Here is a 23,489-nt window from a genome sequence, read left to right as displayed (position 1 = left end):
TATATATATATATATATATATATATATATATATATATATATATATATATATATATATATATATATATATATATATGTGTGTGTGTGTGTGTGTGTGTGTGTGTGTGTGTGTGTGTGTGTAATTATATAGTGAATTTTTAATCATTTCGCCTTTTTATGATTTTCTACAATTTTAAGATTGTTTCATAATTTATCAATTTTATTATCAGATTCTCAGAAGATATAATGATGTACTACAAAACGCAGGAATAATGAAAGAAATGATGAAAATGGCCTGTTACTCTATTCCACCTGTAATTTGATGCTCCTTGATCTTCATCTACCTGTACCTTGTCGTGAATATATATATATATATATATATATATATATATATATATATATATATATATATATATATATATATATATATATATATATATATATATATATATATATATGAATGTCTTTTCCTGTAATACTACAGTGTAATATATATATATATATATATATATATATATATATATATATATATATATATATATATATATATATATATATATATATGACATTTTTATCACACCGTGATTTATATACAATCATGAAGCTACAAATGTCGTTAATATAAAACCCGCTGCCTCAGGAATATCCCCGATGGGAATTATCACCGAAGGGAATTTATAAGTGATGAATGGATGGCACTGCCGAGTCTCGATCGTCGCGGGATCGAGACTCGGCAGCGCCCGTCCATTTATCACTTATAAATTCCCTTCGGTGATAATTCCCATCGGGGATATTCCCGAGGCAACAGTGGATTGATATTAAGCGACATTTGTAACTTCATGATTGTGTGTATATATATATACATATGTATATATAAATATATATATATATATATATATATATATATATATATATATATATATATATATATATATATATATATATATATACATACACACACACACACACACACATATATATATATATATATATATATATATATATATATATATATACTGTATATATACATATATATATACACACACATATATATATGTTTATATATATTTATATTATATATATGTATATATATATATATATATATATATATATATATATATATATATATATATATATATATATATATATGAGCTTATTCTTCTTCTGTGAAGAGTCAACTCACTTTATCATCTCCGTCGTTCTTCTATAACATAAAAGAGTAGTCACATTCAGCCCCACGTCATCGTATCAATAAAAGAAGGAATAGATGCAAAACTATGAGATCAGCGAAACCGAACCACTATAGTTCAGTAGAAAGTTTCCGGTAAGGGAAGCCTCCTCTACGCTCCCTGCAACCAGGTATTGTTAGACAAAAATTCCTTAGCAGCTTTTTTGCTTCTCAAAGCGTACCTACTAGTAGTTGCTTTAAAGATCATTTTGGGTTTTTAATCTTTTGTTCTTTTTTACATTTTATATCCGTGCCTTTATTAAGACTGGCAGCTTGTTAAGATTTTCCGTTATTTGGCATTTACATTTGTCTAGTGGTATAGTGGTTAGTGTCGTGGCATGCCAATCAGATGCCACGGGTTCGTATCTTCCCCAGGGCAATGAAAAATCACTGGCTCTGCATCATGAGCAGTTACTGCTGCAGTCTGGGGTCTGCGGTGAGAGGTTGAAACCAACATTCTTTTGAAGCTTGAATTGCAAGTCAATGGCCCCTGTGTGCTTGTTCCATGTGAATAGGTTTCATCTACTGAAATAATAATAATAATAATAATAATAATAATAATAATAATAATAATAATAATAATAATATTTTGATATTTCAGATCCATGTTTGTATACTGCGTCGAATTACGCTCCGTGTACTAATTTATACCTAAACTCATTCTGAATTATAGTCACTTCGTATGCATTTTATCTCGTGCCTTCACACGTCAGTCGAATTGAGACAGTTTTTACGCAGGAGCCAAGACAAAGCCATCCCCACCGCGGTGATGTACCACTATGCGTTTTATTTCTAATGAATAGCAACAATTTTGTTCTTTTATTTACTGATACAAAAAAGAACGAAGGTCATAGTAACAACGACATATCCCCATCCAAAGGCCCCTCTCCCCCTCAGACACACAAAGAGGCTCTACAGACATATGCAATCAACGACTCTAACCATATGTTCTTCAAAATAAGGGCCCTGCCTATAATGTAATGATAGATGGTTATGTAATGAATAAGTGAGGAAAATATTCGTGACAATGAAATAATTATTTGTTTTGAAATATGGGTGGAATCCTATTACCAATGACATCAATAAACTTTTAAAGCACTGAATTTTATCGAAAGGTAAGTAGTAGGCTTGACATGGTTAAAAAATGAAAACTGTGTTAATGAGAGAGAGAGAGAGAGAGAGAGAGAGAGAGAGAGAGAGAGAGAGAGAGAGAGAGAGAGAGAGAGAGAGAGCAGTAAAACTGATTCAGAAATAAGCTAAATTTGATTCGATTCGGTATGCTTGAAAGAGAGTCACATCAAAGAAAGCTCAGTGAACAGCCATTTGTTTGGAAAGCGTTGCTTAGAAACCGGAGTCTGTGGAAGAATTCCAATTATAATAGGACAGATAAAGGAGAGACTTTCAAATTTTCCCCTGTCGAAATAAATCTCCATTCCTAGAGCTATTGTCCACCGGTTATTGCGTGGTAAGGATATTACATTTAGCAGACTTATTCTCAAAACTTAGTGATATTTATGTGAAACTCCAACAGGCGTAATATGAACAGTGAGTAGTCAAAGATATTGAAGAATTCACCATGGCAAGGTCTGCCAGGCTTAACGGAGATCAGCCTTTTTTTATATTCTCGACACTTTAGCAACATTTTTGCTATGAAAGATGAATGTGAGAACAATTAAAAACAAAACACGGCTGCATCTTCAGTCAATGCCAGATAGTTTTGGACAGTGCTTTCCGGAAGTGAAGATCATTGTTGATTTGAAAGAAATACGCTTGATGGAAGACCCATTTGCTTTTTTAATCATAGATTCTATTATTGAGTTGAACACCTGATTAGGAAAAAGACTTTATCGGTCTCACAAGCGCAAATTATTAAGAATTAGGTACAAGAAATCCTCACTGTCATCATTTTGGATCAGAGTATTCAAGAATATCTCTACCTGAGTGCCGAATGTATCTTGGTGTCGCTACCTTTTACGACCGCTTACACTTACGGAGCCGGCTCCTCACTTCCATCAAAGCTAAAATCTATGGAGAGTAAAAGTCTTGCCCTTAACCCTACTACAATATACTCGTTTCTTCTCCTCCTTATCTAGAGCTGGTCAGAACAACAAACAAGACCCTCTGAATAGGTAAGTCAGCTCACAAATTACTCTTGTACATCAAGACATTTTTTGTGCCATTCTGCAAATCGTAATTCAGTCATTCACCAGAAAACACAAAGGTAAACAGTTCATGGAAGTATGTGTGTATATTCACTATTATCAAACTAGTATGAAAATTATGGATAATGCTACATTTGTTTCTGCCAGATGAAGTTGCCAGTACAGCGCATCTGTAAACAATACATATTGAGTTGTAATGTCACTGCATAAAGTTTAACTTGGCCACGACATAGAAGTTTTGAAGAGCCCTGCTCTCAACAGTTAAGGGGAACGGCGGCAGTGAACTGAAGGAGGCCCCAGTTTAGGCTGGAATAACTTAGTTCCATTTGTCCATATGGAATACTTTTCCTACCGAAAGCATTAGACTGGAAAATTAAGAAAGCTAAAGTATGATTCCAGGAGCACGCTGTAGGATCTTCGGGACAGCCTGATGAAAGTCTGGAAATGTGACGTAACTGTCTGGATAAACTACATTTTGACAATAATAACAATAACTAATGTCAAATTGGAATTTCCGGAAGTATTATGACATCTCTTAGTTCATTCGTAATTTTATGGATATCTCAGTCGTACATGAATTCTACACAAGGGCTACGCATTTTGCGGAATAATTCATATTTTCAAATTTAAGATACTGGTAACAATTAAATACTGGACAAGTGGAAATCTCCTCATCCAGGTGCACAAGAATCAACTCGGCAAATCTTGAAACGACCTTTGAATGAAATATAGGTTTTTGTAGGTACTTGACGAATTTCATTCTTCCTTGTGTTGTCTACTGCGAAGCTTTTTTCTTCCAGTCTACGCTGTATATGTATATGTATCGATATACATATATTTATATATATAGATGCACACACACATATATATACACACAACACACACATATACATAAGTGTGTGTGTCTGTGTGTGTGTGTGTGTGGGTGGGTGTGTGTGTAAATTTCTGACTCACATCGGGAGTGAACCCAGGTATCTCGAATGCCTTTCATTAGAGAGACCTGGGTTCGATCCCGACGTTACTCAGAAATTTATTTCTGTGAAACACGTAATCATGTGTTGATTATTTCTTGCTCGTGACATGGCCGCGTTTGCATTTCTTCAGTGTGAATTGGCTCTTTTTCCTCTCTTCCTCTTTCTTACCTTTTTAACCTTTGATACATATATATATATATATATATATATATATATATATATATATATATATATATATATATATATATATATATATATATAATATACATAGAGATACGAGCAATGTATACATATACATACACACACATGTGTATATATATGTATGTATATATATATATATATATATATATATATATATATATATATATATATATATATATATATATATAAAATGTATTCGTATGTTTGTATGTGCGTATGTATCAAAGGTTAAAATGGTAAGAAAATAGTAAAGTGAAGAAAAAGCACCAACTTACACTAAAGAAGTGCAAACGGGAACATGTCTCGTGTAAAAGACGAAAGTTCAATAAAGCCATGAGATAGAAGCTACAGGTAAATAATGATTTGGTTTGAATGATACAAATTAAACGGAAGCTGTACAAAATATTAGTTATATTTTCTTTTTACTAACTTTTAATTTTAAAATTGTTCTATAAAAATAATATAAGCAATATAAAATTTCATATTTTTTCTAGATAGTGGTTTCAGTTAACTTCATTAAAGGCCATTATTACCTTACAGTAGCTGTAATGCCTTTTAGCTCCCCGAACCAGCTAGTTTAACTAGTTACTGCCGAAGAATTGCCCTTTTACAGAATAGTGTTGGGATCTTCGGGAGAGGTAGTTTTTTCTTTTTCTTGAGAGCTACGTAATTCAAGCAGTGGCAGACCAGAAGTGCACACTGTAATCATTTTTGAAAATATCAGCCCTTTCGAGCAGGACGGATTTCGCCGCCGCTGGGATTATTTATATTTTTGGCAACACTTTAGGATGATTTACCGAGAGTAAATAGTTCATGGGACCCACATCAGGACGGAGACTTTACTGCATAACATCGCAGACGGACAGCTTGCCGGTGGATATAAGATACAGGTTAGCTAATTTAGGTTACCCGGCCTTATTTATTGGTTTGTGTTTTATATTCCTCAACCATTCGAGTAAACCATAATTAATTTTTAAATCCTGCTAATATTATTTTTTAGAACGCTGGATTGGCCTATTTCTTTAGCTACAGTTTTTGCCATGTTTAATAGCGAAATTATCATGGCTGGGTTGAGTGATAGTTATCGTTGACTTGGTGAGATTCGTAAATTGAGTGTTTTGCGTTGAAGTTTGGAATCTCGAGACACTTTTATAATTTAAGTGTAATACTTTTGGATGTTTTCACAAGTTTGGTTTGCTGTTTTTATAGTGCTTTTCTCTCGTTCTATGTGCAGGTGACGCGGAATGGTCCGTTTCTGGGTGCACTTCTTATAATGTCTTAACTTGGAAGTGCGACGGATGTCTCCTTATTGTTTTCGTTCCAACACCAAGACGAAGTGTACATTGGGGAGCTTATTTGTTGAGGTGCTGAAGCGATGTATTACAAAATATAAGGTTATTCTTTTATATCTTGCATATATTTTACTCCTTTAGTCTTCAGAAATAAGATAGTATATAAAATTCTGCGTAGAAGCCGTTAATGATCATATATACTGAAAACCAGTTTGGTTTATTCTTTGTAAAGAACAGGACTAGACTACACCAAGCCAATCCTATTGCGTTATGTGAATAATAGTTTTTGATCTTTTCGGTCCTCTTGATGTGACCAGGAGACTAAAATTGTACTAAATCATATAGCATGAACCCAAATTAAGGAGCTTAGGTGAAAGGTGGCACAAAAGTCAACTCTGTTATGCGACGCGATATAATTAATGTTTAGCACCGTTCAGTGGTTGTATGGTCATGTTATCTGTTGCAAGTGACAGGCCAAATGAAATCAGACATAAGACCAAAAGGTCTTATGTCTCATTTCATTTGTATTTATCCGGTTCATTTGCTTTCTTTCTCCGTTTTCACATATGGCTCTTCATTCCATGGAGATTTGCTAAATAAGTAAAATAAGTATGGGTTTTTAATTTAAAGATAATGGCAAGAATAATATTTTTAGCCCCAAAAAATATATGTGTGCGTAGGACGAAAAAAGCGCGCGCACGCACACACACAAACACACACACACACATTATTATATATATATATATATATATATATATATATATATATATATATATATATATATATATATATATATATATATATATATATATATATACTCACAAACAAGCACCATGTAAGACAGAGACAAGATCTAGTTTACAAGACCTCTGTACTGTGGAAACTGTGACTTACTTGCTCCCCTGGAACATGTAAGGATATTCCATATCGGGTCTGGCTGGGTCCTCCTCCGTAGGGCGTTACCCATTCATTGTCCACCTGAAATTATGACGTCATTAAAATCAGAATTGTTTTTACATCTCAAAGATACTGTATGTGTAAGCTCGGAGGCAACTTGTAGGCACAAACTACAGTCAGTCTAGTAGACCTTGAAGCCATTTATAAATTCCGAGTGACCTGGATTTTCTATGAGCAATAAAACCCAAGCCGGAAGTATTTTTCTATTCTGTCTAACTCATGGTATTCAAAAGGCTGAACTTATTGACAAGAAAATGAAAAATAAACAGATGTTTTCCCCAGAAGCAATAGAGAGAAAAAAATGAATTCAATAAGGGTCATGAATTGTTGATATACTCAAAGAAAAATGTCTATACTATTTCTGTTGAAAAAAGTGGAAACAAAAACTACGAGCTAAATGCTTGCGTGTTATTTCTTCTAGCAACTGAGGGTAATTTCATAGAAAACTGCAATGCAACCTGCACGATCTTTTCCAAATTACATTTCATTAAAGATAACTCAATAGTAATATCTAGCAAGACAAACAATCAAATTTGCCAAATAAATAACATTAAGAAATTACTGACAGACTATAACTGTTTCATATATACCTCATCCAACGAGCATTCATTGGCTAATACAAGCTGTAAAGCACTTAACTGTTAGACCAAACTAATCAGTAGCAGATCTCAAAGGAGTCCACTGAAATGCCAACTATTCTAATTTCGTGAGCCCAACTTAGCCAAGTCCCATGTATGAAACCATCCAGTTGAAAGATAGCAACAAGCTGGCAGTATGAGACTTAATCAACCATTAAAGACAATTTCAAAGACCGCAAGATAAGACTTGAAACCGACAGCATAGGCTCTATACGACGTTGACCATATGATCAATTCATAGATGTACAATCTATTCAACAAAACACTTCATTGGAAATTCAAAGAAACGCCTGAACGGAGGAAAATGTCATAAATGAAAGTTGTGAACTTTCGTAATTTATACGGCGGCCATTTTCTCATAACCTTCTTACAGTGGCCTCTTAACCTAATTCACTCGATGAACATAAGAAACTTACAATTTGCATAACAGTCGTCCTACGCTGCTGTGCGTGTCAGTTATGTTAGGTATTCCCTTCTTATTTGCTGAGAAGATTGAGAGCAAGGTGCACAATACCATTTCAAACGAGGCACTTTTAAAGGTGAATAGAAAATGAGAAAAAGAGATAAATGTTTTAACGTGTCTTTATCGTCGGATTAAATAAAAATAAATTAATGTAAATGGTTAAGTAAAGAATAAACTAAAATGGATAAAAATGAAAACTAAAGCAGACAACTAAAAGTAAATAAGTCAAAATAACACAACAGAGATAGAAATAAAAATAAATGAATTTAGCCACACGGAATATAGACAAAGGAGAAATTTTAAACTATACAGTTAAACAAAATGAGTAAATATATAAAGTAAGCTCACTTTAGAGTTCATGCCTTCCACTTAGTATATGAGCGAACGAGAAGCCTAACCCATGCCACAGATCTGGAAGAGTGCCAGTGGTGTAATCAATCTCCTTACCAAGAGCAGTAGCCAAAATAATGTCTATGACAAAGAATGGTCACCATCTTAACTGAGATGGAAACTAGCTAAAGCTAAATATAAAGATCTATCCTCTGAAAATAAGGACCTTTTAATTTAACTTTAGGAGGATGAAAACCTGAGGGCAGCGTTTCAAAACATAAAAACAGAACTCCAGACACCACTGGATAAGTCTCTGAAAATCACATGAACATACCCAGACAGTTTATTAAGAGGAGATGCAATTGTGATTTGATTTTTTTAAAAGCCATGTTGCAATTGAAATTCAAAGCCAAATGACGTTCGGAGCAGCGATTTGAGTTTCCTAATTCTTTGAGTAATTACAGACGTGGATATGGAGAAATAAACTTCGCTTGTTGAGTGCTAATAAGAACATTTTTCTTTCTGCTTTCCTATTCAGTACTTCAGACTTTCTAAATAATGTAGAGGATTTTTACAACTCGTCATCTTACATGCATCCTCTCTTATACCTTAAGTAAATGGTAAAATCAACACAAACATTGTTAAATGAAGAATGGCGAACTCTTTAGGCACGTCATGTAATTCTCTGAAAACCTCCTTCGCGTTGAATGGGGCCTCACATCCGTTCGTGGAGTAATGCTTCCATAAATGGGAATGTTCTCTTTCGTCGTTATTCTTGGCAGAGTTGAGTCACAAGAATTTTGTCTCGTTAGAATCTCAGATCTCAGAACTTGCTTGAGCTTACACTTCATCTCTTTTAAATCAATGCTCTCTAGAGCTGCTTGACTTCAAGCTGCCACCATTCCACTGCCACTACGTACAAACTGAGAAATTAGCAACTGTTCCGATTACATTTGTACTCTAACTATAAAATATAGAACTCCGTCATTTCATATATTTAATGAATTTCACATTTTAGAATTAGGCTAATCCTCACTCAGGAAGGGAACACTTCTATAGGTTGGCATTTCTGTCTTTTCTTTCTTAAGCTATGAAAATCGTCCATCTGGCCTGTCCAATATTCATCTGTAAAATATGAAACTCTATCCCCTAACCCATTTCAAACTATGAAACTTATCATCTAAGAGGACATACCTACTCACTTCTCTTTATTTCTGCTGTATATTTCTTTTCTTTACAACCGTTAAGATATATCATGGTGGTTTTACCTGTACGGGCTGCCACAGTTAATAGAGAAATATATAAAACAAATAAAAAATGCCCCAAAGTTTCTTCAGCGCAATCGAGTTTTCTGTACAGCGTATAATCAAGACCACCGAAAACAGATCTATCTTTCGGTAGTCTCGGTATAATGCTGTATGAGCCGCGGCCGTGAATATTTAACCACGGCCCGGTGGTGGCCTGTCTTATATCGTTGCCAGATGCATGTTTATGGCTAACTTTAACCTTAAAATAAAAATTACCGAGGCTAGATGGCTGTAGTTTGTTATGTTTGATGATTGGAGGGTGGATGATCAACATATCAATTTGCAGCCCTCTAGCCTCAGTATTTTTAAGATCTGAGGACAGGCAAAGCCGGCAATATATAGTTTTCTTTTACAGAAAACTAAAATGGACAAGACAAATGCAGGAAGGCAACCTATTCACTGTCTGACTTACCTATCTCTTTTCGTTTTATTTTTCTCATTAACCAGTTACTTACAAAGTCCATTCCATACATGAGCATTACATTCTTCCTTGCGGACAGCTATAGTAATGATTCTCACCTTTGCAAAGATTGATGGTACTGCAGTTGTTAACCCTCTGCAAATGAATTTCCTGAGAAAAATACTCTATTCTTACCTTAAGGCACTTTAAATATTCCCATTCTTCCTTCTTTGCAGGGCCATTTTGATCCTTTCTCGAATGACCGACGAGGTTACCTGTGATTTCTCCTTGAGAGAATGTCATGAGACGCTATTTCACATGAACGGAGTCCAAGCAACTATCACTGCTCCTTACCTGATTTCCGTCAAGAAACCATTGCAATTTTGCTTCAAGGGCTTGCTGGTGAGGCCTCTGCGTCTGGCAACCAACCTTGATCACCTCAGATGGCTCATAGACCTCACGTTCTCCCACCAGCGTGGGTGGCCTTAAAGGCTCCTCTGCAAACACAAATGCTAAGATTAGAAGTTAAAAAGATCCACGATCGACAAGAAATATACATGGGGTGATTCAAAAATTAGTTTACAAACGCGCAGACTGTCGTCGGTTTCATTTCATCTGTCCACCACGGGCGAAGAAGTGGAACATGCGCGTGGATAGCACGTGATTGGCTGACAATCAGAATTTCCGAGATCGTTGGCTTATTGTGATAAATATTAAACGATTTCTTCAATAACACATTTGAATGTTTATATGTGGGAAGAACCCTCTCCCCTTCTTATATAAATCATAAACTTGCCCATCTGTATCGATAATGCACCAACACAAGCACAGGAAAGACAAGCTTGTATCAGTCTTCACAGATCAAACACAAATGAATGATGAACTTGCATAATAATGATTTATCTCGTTAGTATTGCCCAGGCTACAAATAGACTATGCTTACAACCTGTTCAGATAAAAAAATGTTCTTATCCTTCAAACTTTATTCTATGTAACTGTATTTTAATACCAAAGTAATATCTCTATATTTTTACCGCTAGATCATGGAGCTTTGGCCAATGAAGCTAGACCTAGCTACTGATTCACCAGATATTTGATTTTACTGGCCTTCTTTTAAGCACAAATTCAGTTCATTTCAGTCCAAATTATATTTCTATTGTAACCTTTATTTATTCATTCTATCTAAGTATTGTTCCAATGCCCAACAATAAAATAAAAATATGTAGGCTATGTCCAGGCTAGCCTTTTATGTCGTATCTATATCATCAACGCTCTAAGGATGACGGGAACTCAGGGATTTCAAACTTATGTTCAATAAATTATTTGGCTAAATAGTTCCGAAAGTGCTCAGTCACTGAGCTATTATAGTGATTCATATACTCAAGAAAAAATTATATAAATATGCGCTGTATTTTGAAAAGAAACCCATAATACCTTTGTCAGATTTCACGTGAAGCCTTCCAGCCAATATTGCAGTGGCTGTTCCATTCACCTTCCCCAGCCCAAGATACCATAGACAACTCCATTTTATGCTATTGCGAAAATTACCTTACTCGTGTAATCTACATGAGTTTTCCTGTGTAAACTGGTTGTTACAACCTCGTCATTCGTGTGTTTGCACTGTTGTATTATCGGTATGATTCGACATGTTTATGATCTAAATAAGGTGTGAGTGTTCTTTGTATATATAAGCATTCAGATGTATTACTGAAGAAATAGGCTTCATCTCCATCACAGGAAGCCTACGATATCGGAAACATTGATGTCAGCCAATCGAGAGCTAGTTATGCGTACGCCACATCGACTTAAAACCTACGTTGGTGGGTGGACAAAAGGAATAAAATAGATTATAGCAGGTCCTCTACTTAGCAGACTACTAAGTAAACGACTGGGAGTCGAAAGGCTTAGCATCCACTCCGTTGTTTCACTTATCCCTTCGTGGTATTTGCCTTTATATATATATATATATATATATATATATATATATATATATATATATATATATTATATATATATATATATTCAATATAATTACTACATGGATAAGCAGTTATGCATACATGTGTACAAATGATTCATAAATTTAACGATGAGGCAAGTACTCAAAACTGCATGAACAGTAGGGAAAAGAAGTTAAGTGAAAAATAAATAAAAGCCGTCCACTCCATTCTCTGTCTTTCTTATAAGACTCATTAAGTCGTTTACCAATTCTGCTACTTACAACCTATGAGCATATTATATATATATATATATATATATATATATATATATATATATATATATATATATATATACATACATATATATATATATATATATATATATATATATATATATATATATATATATATATATATATATATATATATATATATATATATAAAGTTTTTCCACTGAATTCTGTAGGAGAACGTCCACATAATTGTTTTCCCCGAAATATGGTTTACAAATAAATCATTTTAGGGACTAAAATCATGTGGGAATTCTATCGGAAAGAACTCATCCCAAAAGAAAAGTGGACATGACTGATGAAAATATGATTTCATAAAAAGTAATTTTTTTTAACCATATTAACAATAATAATTATAATACACAACAGCTTACATCAGAGATTTTTCTTCAGAGAGGTTGTTTCGAAAGTTAGACTCTTGAAATTTATTTCATGGATTTTTCTATAATCTATATCCGATTTCCTTGAAATCCAGTGTCATGGAAATCGGATTTAATGGATAAGGTCTTTATACCACCCTTTTTAAAAAAGATCAATATTTTATGCACTTGAAATTGGCCAGGACTGGTTTTCGCTATTAACTTCTCTCGTTTTTTTGTGGATCTTTTTTGTCGTATATTTACTTGAGGAAGATAAAAAGCTTTTTATGTAATACATAAACCTCAGCTATACTTTCTTCTATTAATCTGAGAATCCTTTAGCACACTTTAGTACCTTCATGAACACACGTGTATACATTCAAATTCATATACACACAGGTACATGCGCATACACACATACACACATATATATATACATATATATACATATATATATATATATATATATATATATATATATATATATATATATATATATATATATATGTATATACACACATATATATATATATATATATATATATATATATATATATATATATATATATATATATATATATATATATGTGTGTGTGTGTGTATATGTGTGTGTTATGAAAAAATGTTCGTCTGGGAAAGTCATTTCAGAGGCATGGAAATAAAAATGAAAATTTTGAATACAGAGTTTTCTGATCATATCAGCGTTGTGATCAGATATCTGAGATAGTGATCTATTTTAAGTAAGTGAAATACTTTTCCAAAGAGAGCGTGATTTGCATGAAAGTAGTCTAAGTAGCACAGCTGTAGCATACAATATAACGATAAGTAATTATGAAGGCGTTGAGGTAGGGCGAAATTACTGACACAAGGTATCTTCTTAACGTAGTAGGCCGACGGGACGGCTAATATAATGACAGTTGGAATATATATAAAGGAATGGCAGAGGGGACTTGATCCAGCTACGAGGGACTGGTTATTTGACATATAGGAGAACATACGCACCGGAGAGAGTAGCAGTTGGGAATAAATTTCTAATCGTGGAAATTAAGGGAAAGAAACAATAACTGATTCTCACCGAGAAAATGTGGGATGTGGTGGCTTCGTGGGTAGTTTTATTAGCATTTTGATTTGATATTGCCGAGGAGGTTGATATAAGGAGAAACAGGTTTTACATAAAAGCAATATTAGAAATAAAAGGCTGTGATTTCTGGGAATGAAGAAAAACAATAACGATGTTGTTGAAGTAAAATAACACAAGTTTCCAGAAAACTCGACATCTTGAACTATGTGATCCCTCTAGGAATCGAAGATGATTAAGAAGTGGGACGAGGGGGGAGGGGAGGGAAGGGGAAGGGGAACGGAATGATGGAAGGTGGAATGTAATTTTTTCTCATATGATATGTTTGACAGGGTAAAAAAAAAATGTTCAGAAGCTAGTGAAAGTCTGCTGGTGCAAAGGAGTAAGTTACAGTTCAAGTTTGGGAATGCAGGGTTAAGAATATGAAAGAATTCGACGAGGGAACGAAGATGCCTAATGAATAGAAGCGATTTTCTGGATCTTTCCCAGATAGTTATCTAGGACTAATATTTCTTTGGGGTCAGTATCTTATGATATTTACAGTCTTTTATTATGTTTTTACGGTCATCCTCAACGGGCTTGTACTAAACACGCCGGAAAGGTGGATACGTACCTGATTAAAACCCTCGGGAGTCACTATCTAGGAAAGATGCAGTTTTCGTACCTCCCCATTTTGACGTAAATGTTCCCATACGGCATAATGAATACTGATTTGAAATAAAGGCTGAAGGAGGCGTGTCAAGAAAAGTAAAAATGTGCACAACTCTTCTCTACATTACTCAGGTTCGGAAGCCAGTTAGGAAAAATTAACTGCTAGGTATGTGGAAAATAAAATGAATTAAAAGTTTGTCATAGATGGATCATAGGTGGATAGCTTAATAACCACAGGATTAAGACTTTTTTAACTGTGGTTAGAGTGCATGAGAAAGTAGAATGGATAGTGGAATATTGTGAGGTGACTATTAAAAAATTTCCTGACAACAAACACTGAGCCGAAACTGACTTCAAGGCTCGAAAAGGAGGTCATTGCTAAGTGTTTAAATCACCTTGGAAGCTCACAGGTGTTTCATGCCTGATTAAGCAGCTAGAGGATGGATGGAACAAGGGTTGTTCAAGAATCTTCCTTTTTAATACAGCCTTTTAGGGAAGATTTCAGTTTAATATATATATATATATATATATATATATATATATATATATATATATATATGGTGTGTATGTATGTATGCACATACATACACACACATATATATATATACAGTATATATATATATATATATATATATATATATATATATATATATATATATATATATATATATATATATATATATATATATATATATATATATATATATATATATATACTGCATATATAATATACATGCTAGTGGATAGCACAAACCAAGGTCTAGAGAATACAGTCTAGAGAATACAAACTCACGCGCAGGATTACCGCGGTTAAGGAGATGGAGTTAAGAAACGTGACGTCACGCGGTCTACTTGCTTTCCTCTGCCCAAGCTCTGTACAAATGGGACAACTTTTCTCCTGTTTCCTCGTTGACTCTTTTTAATATTAAAAATTATGATTCATTCTTTTTAGGGAAACAAAGCACATGTTGACCATATTCATTTCTATACGTGTATTCATCCAAATAATTACAACTGGAACTTGAAAACGAAAAAACATTTTTCACTCTAATATACAACTCACACTCAAATACACATATAACATGTATACATAAGGTTAACAATTATACAATTATGTGATCAACTTTTTCGGTATGTTTACAATAATAACAAATAAATATCTTTTCCATCGATTTTAAATGCTCCAAAAATTCGGGTCAGGGTTTCATTAGCTTCTCATTTGTTCTATTATAGGTCCTTGTGCCATCTCCTTCGGTTCTTTAGTTCCTAAAAGTCATACTCGGGGAAACTTACGGGCTAAAAACCACCCACATATTGCATGCCTAGTTTTGTCTTCTTTGTCACCCTGCAATTCCTCCATTGGCAAACGAAACAATATTGCCGATAAGCTAACGCTTTCTGAAGAAATGTTTCTTCAGTCTCGTAAGATGCTTTCTTTAGTTATCAAGTTAGAAAATGAGACCTCAGTCATATTATCGCTAATGCAATTTTCAACATTGTATTTTGCGCCTCATAGACTCTCTTTTCCCAGGAGATGGGCTCAAACTCGGCGCTTAAATTCAACAGGTGATGGGTGCTGATGACATGCACCCATTTACCGTATACAGCCGTGGTGGTCCATCTCGATTCAACCTATGAATCAAGATGTATGATATTGCAAAATTTCACCTAACATCCCTGGCAAGTTCGTTAGAGATTTGCAAGGTATCACGAGGCCTTTTTGGAAAGGGTAAAGTCCTTTTCCTCCCAGACTTTTCATTGTTCTGGATAGGTGTATCATCTCTTGCAATGTTTTGTTTTGGTTTAAGATTAGCCCGTAAGCATTCCGTGTTGTTTTGGTTTCTAAGATTAGCCTCAAAGCATTCTGTGAAGACTTTCTATCGAAAGCACTCCAGAACTGAATAAATCAAACCACTTATCAACAAGGCAAATGAACTGATTGCACTCTCCCAGTGCCTATCCACAATCAGACCTTTTCTCCGAAGTGTTTGAGATTTTTGTGAGTGGCAGAGTAACTGTAACGCTAATTTCACTGTCGTACCCTCCATACCCGTAACACTTCAATGCTTTTCCAATAGTTTTCGAGTTATCATTAGATCACCTTTACTTTTCTTAATTAGTTACCTGACTCAATGTAAGCAGTCCTAAAGTCCGATAACCTAGATCCATGGTCTGAGAAAGTGAAGTGTTTGTGATGAGTTTTATCATAGGAGCATCGGCAAATACATGTATTTCCCTGCAATAATCCGCAGGATTAACAATGTTGGATTAGCCTAGTTACGCCATTGCCTACTGAATTCCATAACCTTATATTTGTTGCCCCAAGTCATGAACCATACCAACTATAGGAAATCCAGCTCTCGCTATCTTAATGATGAATTCAAATAGGAGAATTTAGTTATATCGGTGTCGAAATTACAATGAATAAGCGGTTTCAAGGTCTGACCTTTACATTGCACTAGCTAGGTTCATATAAAGCATCTGTGCTTTTATCATAACTCCATATTTTTGTACACTTTTCGTCCATAGGAAATCTATGAAGAATTAGATACCTGTTTTTTTTTTTTCATATTTTCAAAGTACCCGTTTACTGCACAAGATTTGGCTCATATCACTTAAACTGTCTAAATTGCAGCAAGAAAAAAAATATAAGGCCGCTATTACGGACAATATCAATACCAAATATGTGGAAGCAAGGCCTAAAGTGTTTGTAAACGAACTGATCAGTCAGAGATTACTAAGGACCGTGAGTAGACCGCTTGACGTCACAACCTCTACCTGCGCATTAGATCCCAATTTTGGGTCAGCCGTGAGAAGACCTTGTATTCTCTAGACCTTGGCACAAACAACTATACAGGCCGTTGGAAGCCAAAATTCCTGACCCCACAGGTACCAGTGGGTGGAGCCGTGCACTCATCTGTGACTGAGGTCAGGTACTCTATTTGCAAATTTGTTTATCCTTTTTCCTGTCCAGATCTACTACCGTTTTTAAAATTCATACATTTCTCACATTTCTTACGAAATTAATGTCTTAGGTTTATACTTACCTTGACAGCTATTGACATTCTTACAAAAACTTTCTTTATAAAACCAGACTCGGTGATGTTTATTTCCAGTGCTTTAGAATAAACTGTCTTTTTGCACTGCCCATTTGATTGTATGATTGTTTCACTAACATAACATGTTAGCTGGCAGTAAGGAAAAGATTTGGGAGAGGAGAGAAGCATCTTTGGAGGCCTACGTTGCAATGCACGAAAGGACAGTTTATGCCTCAGTGTAGGACATTGCAGTAAAAGCAGCAAAAAATACTATGAAAAAATTATTATATTATATTATTACACAATTATACTATCATTAAACAATAATTTGAAAGATATCCCCATCTACTTAAGAATTTTGGAGATAATGTAGCATTTAAGAACAATATAACAATGAAACGTGTTTATAAAGTCCCGACTGTACTGAAGAGACTGTATATCAAATTACATGTAGGTCTTATGATAAGTTTTATACCGGTCAAACTGGAATAAAACTTATCATAAGACCTACATGTAATTTGATATACAGTCTCTTTAGTACTGTCGGGAACTTTATAAACACGTTTCATTGTTTTATTGTTCTTCAATGCTACATTATCTCCAAAGTTCTTAAGTAGTTGGGGATATCTTTCAAATTATTGTTAAATGATAGTATAATTGTGTAACAGTATAGTAGTATACCTTTTTTATAGTCTTTTTTGCTGCTTTTAATGCAATGTCCTACACTAAGGCATAAACTGTCCCTTCGTGCATTCCAACGTAGGCCTCCAAAGATGCTTCTCTCCTCTCCCAAATCTTTTCCTTACTGCCAGTTACCTTCCTTATTTCATCAGTCCTGTGACATACCTTTTCGCACCACACAATCGCCTGTTACATTTACTCCTAAGCACATATAAAGATTAATTGCTTCCATTCTTCTGCCCTCCACATTAGTTATCCTTCTTCCACTTTCCTTGATTTCCATCTAACCTTGTATCACTACTCGATCTTATTGACTTTAACTCTCTCACAAATGCTTCCGGAATTTCCTGAGAGTATCTTCAGTCGTTCTATAACAATCTTTAATCATTACTATAATATCTACAAATATCAGATATCCCCACTCTCTCATATCCTAACATTTCCTTTGCGTTCTCTGACTTCTTACATCACCTTATTTAGAAAGATATTAAATGGTAAAGGAGAAACAAAGGTCTTCAATCCCCACCCCCAACGCTTCAAATTCACTTACGGACAAAATAACCTTTTCATCATAAAAGTATTTATTCTCTTCTATACCGTGAATCCTCAACACCCTCCGAATTGCATCACTTTTAATTGTATCATAAGTTTCTTCAACCTCCGTGTATCTCAGATTTTTTCTTTTATTTAACAAACTCTCACACAACTGCTTCATAATAAAACACCTGAGCCATATATAGTCCTGCTTGCTTCAAGATGATGTGCAGTAAATGAGCGCGTCATTAACCAGTTTAAGTGTACAGGGAAAAAGCCGGTTGTGATATACGTGAACCTAGCAAAAGCCTGCGATGGAACTAATAGAGATAAGAAATATTGAGGCTGTCGAGAGTGGATGGTGGAGAATTACAGAATGGGAGTGCGATTTAATATAATGGAGTGTGACTGATCAGCCGTTACAGGAGATAAGAGACAAGGGCATGTTATGCTTCCATGGCAGTCTGATGATTCAATGCAAGGAGGCGGTGAAAAGCATCATGGGAAATACAGTGGGATATAGGTGCAACCGTATTGGTTAATACAGGGGCATGGACAGAGGGCGGATTAATGCAGATTTGACACTGTGTACAGTTGTATAGGTATGCATACGGTGAATGAATAAGTTTGAAAAAGTTTGTAAATCGAGAGAGCTGAAAGTGACTGATATCACGAGGGTAAATAAAAACCAAGAAAATATGACAGGGATGGTTGATGTGTATTACACCTGGGAACAAAAGTAATGGATAACTGTGGGATGAGGAAAAAGGTAAGTCATTGAGTAAGCTTAGTAAGAACGGCATCAGGTCTATAAGGTTATAGAAGAGGATTGTCTATGACAGACAAAATTGGGAAATATGAAGGGATCGCTGAACCGATTCTCCTTTATAGATGTGGAGCATGGAAAATAAATACAAATGACAGTAAAAATTTTGAAATTGCCGGAGATGAATTCTTCACTTAGTACACAGAGGGGTAAAAGGGTTAAAGATGGGATATGTTAGTTTATATGACCACTGAGCTGAAAAACAGCTCTCAAAGCCTGAAAGCCTCTTGGTTCATCTTTTAACTTTGTGAGCTTTTTCTACCTCTTGATCATATTCCTACATATCCCATCTTTTGACCCCTCTTACCCTCTGTGTACTAAGTGAAGAATTCATCTTCACCAGCAATTTCAAAATTTTTACTGTCACTGGTATTTATTTTCCATGCTCCACATCTATAAAGGAGAATCCAACAGAGTGGTAGCTTCATATTTCCCAACCCGCTGTCTGTCATATGAACCACAGAAGGGTAGCTTATAGACCTGATGCCCTCTGTGCTATGATTAAGACTGACTTTTTACAAAGTTAAACAGATTATCCATTACTTTTTGTTCCCAGGTGTAACCTACAAAGAACCATCCCAATAGCTCATATTTTCTGGTTTTTATTTACCCTCGTGACATCAGTCACTTTCAACTCTCTCGATTTACAAACTTTTTCAAACTTATTCATTCACCGTATACATACCTTATAACTGTATCTTGGTTGCAAATCTGCATTAATCCGCCTCTGTCCATGACCCCTGTTATAACCAATACGGTTACATATCTTCTGTGTATTTATGATGCTTTTCACCGTAACCTTGCATAGAACCATCAGACTGCCATGGGAGGTTCATCATGCCAAAATCTGTCTCATATCTCTTGTAACGGTATTTAGAATGTAGTGACAATATCTTAGTTTACAGTTTAAAGTTTCATGAAAAAATAGGAAGAAGAAACCCTATAAATTCCTAGAAATGTGGAAGAGGTGTCGGAAAAGAAGGCTCTTATTATCCAGAAAGAGAAAGTGTGTGCAAGGTCAAGAAGGAATGTTATAACGCGTAGGAGAATGTCTTCTGTGTAGTTATTTTCAGTAACTGATAGTGAGAAGGTTCTCTGCACGGGAAGTTCATCAACAAAATTAGGTATTTATATGTAGTAAATGCTTAATATATGTGTATATATATATATATATATATATATATATATATATATATATATATATATATATATATATATATATATATATATATATATATATATATATATATATATATATATATATATATATATATACACACACACAGTATATTAGGTAAAGTCGAAAACGAAATTGCTGTTACAAAACATAGTGTATTAAAAATGTATATACTCATATGTACAAAGCTTATAGCTTTCGTCCAGTTACTGTGGACTTGATCACTAAAGTGGAGTATAATATACAACTCAGGAAACAAAGTAAAGCAGGAAACCATACATACAAACAAACATTACAGAACGTAAAACTGTCAATCATGTTGTTGGGCCCTTGTCAATTTTAAAATTCTTCGAGACCTTCTCGGCGGAAGAAACCTGGAGACTTCCGCTAAAGAGCCAACAAGGTGATTGTGTTCTAAATTATGACTTTGATTTTGGAAAGAATTCAACTGACTAGATATATTTCTAAAATTACGAATACCCGCACATTTACAAATTCCATCGCTTAAGATATTATTTTCTATAGTGCCCAAGTTTCCATCGAAGGTATTATTTAACGCAATAAGGGCGCCTTCAATACACCCTCTGGGGGATCTGTCCGAGCATTTATACACTATTTGACCATTTTAAAATTTATTCTATGATCCTTTTCCCAGGCGTGTCGAGCTATAGAGCTATAATTATTCCCAAATTTACATGCTGAAATATGTTCATTTTTGCGTTTACTAAACGAACGACCACTTTCTCCGATATAGCAAGAATCACAATCCAAGCAACTAATAGCATAAACACCAATACCTTCGGACAATTTTACAGGGTTGCTTTTTAACATTTTTCTCCCAACTGTGTTAGGCTACTGGAATACCATATTATACCCTTGTTTTTCTATGTTTAATTTTTGCGAAATATCTTTAAGCTCCTCCTTGTTGAAAGGGAGTGAAAGTGGTTTCTGAAATGACGGCTGTTCAGGTATTTCCCTCGGGTGATAATACATCCTCCTATCTCTAGAGTCAATTTTCTGTAAAATATTCAGGGTAACACAATTTATGAAAACTTGAAACTAGAAAGTTTAACTCTTTATCTAAAAAACATGGATCACACACGATATGCTCGAAAAAATAGATTAGAAAGTACGTTATTTTTCACTTTGACATCATGATAAGAGTACAAATGAATGTAAGAATTAGAATGTGTGTTCTTTCTGTAAACAGAAAATTTAAAGGACTTATTAATTTGTCTCTGTACTACAAGACCTAGAAGAGGTAATTTTATTATCTATTTCTTTTTCAACAGTGAACTTAATGAAAGGAACATAACTATTCAAAAGCGACATAAATTTGTTGAAACATTCTTCATCAGATATGTACACAATGGAAATACCGTCCACATATCGAACCCATGCAAAAGGTCTAAGATCATCAGGTAATTTTTCCAGAAATAATCTCTTTTATGGAAAAAAGGGACCCTCAATTTCAAACTGACACTTTAATAAGATCACAAAATTTATCAATAGCTGGTGGGGATTCAAAAACGCCTTCTTCAGCAAGTAATACCAAATTATTCAGGACAAATTGCAGAGGAACCTTCTTAAAAAGAGTGGCAATATCCTGGCTATACATGGTACCAACACAACCACAACGCCGAACTTTATCATTAAAATCAAGACTATGTCTTAAATGTGACCTCGGCACTTTACCAACCAAACTTCCTAAAATTTTAGTTTGTAGACTGGCGAGCGAAAGGCGTCGAGCAATCCATTGGCCTAACAAAGTATAGTTGAGCACAGAAGTACTCAGCAACAGTTCTTACTTTATCTGGTTGTAGCTATATATATATATTGTATATATATATATATATATATATATATATATATATATATATATATATATATATATATATATATATATATATATATATATATATATATATATATATATATTTTAGCTAGTTGTGTATATACTAGGTGTATATATAATATATATATATATATATATATATATATATATATATATATATATATATATATATATATATATATATATATATATATATATATATATATATATATAATATATATAAACTAAGAGAGAGAGAGAGACCTTGAATTATGATGAGCAGTTCACCTCCAATAATTGCTTGGTTTACGTCGTGAGTATGGGGGAAGAAAAAATGAAAAGCAGCACAAACCATTTTCCAAATCTGTATTTAGATGTTTACCTGGTGATTTAACTTTTCATCCACATGCGGCCTCACATTCCTTAGTCTATTTCTCTGTTAAAACTCTTATTCTAAGTAAAATGTGAGTGATCTTTTCGCTAACACCAAAAAACACTAAGAAGAAAAGAAAAACTAATTTGTAAATATCATGACGGAGGCGACGTGTTTGGGATAAAAATCAAATCAGCGTATCTCATTTCCTCTCTCTCTCTCTCTCTCTCTCTCTCTCTCGTTTACAACATAGCTGATTGCCGAAATGAAAATATTTGGTAGGCAACGTCCAATACTGCTATTTGATTTACGGGAACAACGATTTCGCCCTATTATGCGTCACAGCTGGCAACAAACATACGGGGACGGTCCTGCCAGCATTGCGTTTTACGAGGGAATGAATTAAAGTACTAATATTTCGGGCCGGGTCTTTCAAACGCCAACCAAAAATAGCTAATGTTACAGGTAAACGCGGGATCACAGTCATCTCCTGCAGTTCTAATCCAAAGGGCTTAACAGTTACCAAACCGGGGCGGAAACACCAAGCTCTCAAAATTTTCCCCATTGCCTTAATAGAGTAAGAGGTTTCGAATAGTAATAAGTCTGGAGTGACTTTTGCATGCGAGGGGAAACAAGTGGAGTGACTCCTTAATTGATGGGGAAGCAAGCCGGAGTGGCTCTTTAAATGATGGGATATATGCTACGTTAACTTCCTTAAATAAGGACAAGGCTAGCTGAAGGGACTATTTTGGGTGACGTCTTTAAATGAAGGGAATGT

General features: G+C 34.5%; 1 pseudogene; it reads right to left on the bottom strand.

The window, feature by feature from the left end:
- LOC136833074 (uncharacterized) overlaps positions 1 to 23,489 on the bottom strand; it is a 379,676-nt pseudogene that overhangs the window by 44,437 nt on the left and 311,750 nt on the right.

This window comes from Macrobrachium rosenbergii, chromosome 51, assembly GCF_040412425.1.
Source record: "Macrobrachium rosenbergii isolate ZJJX-2024 chromosome 51, ASM4041242v1, whole genome shotgun sequence".
NCBI classification, from domain to species: Eukaryota; Metazoa; Arthropoda; class Malacostraca; order Decapoda; family Palaemonidae; genus Macrobrachium; species Macrobrachium rosenbergii.
This window is presented reverse-complemented; position numbering and strand designations above follow the sequence as displayed.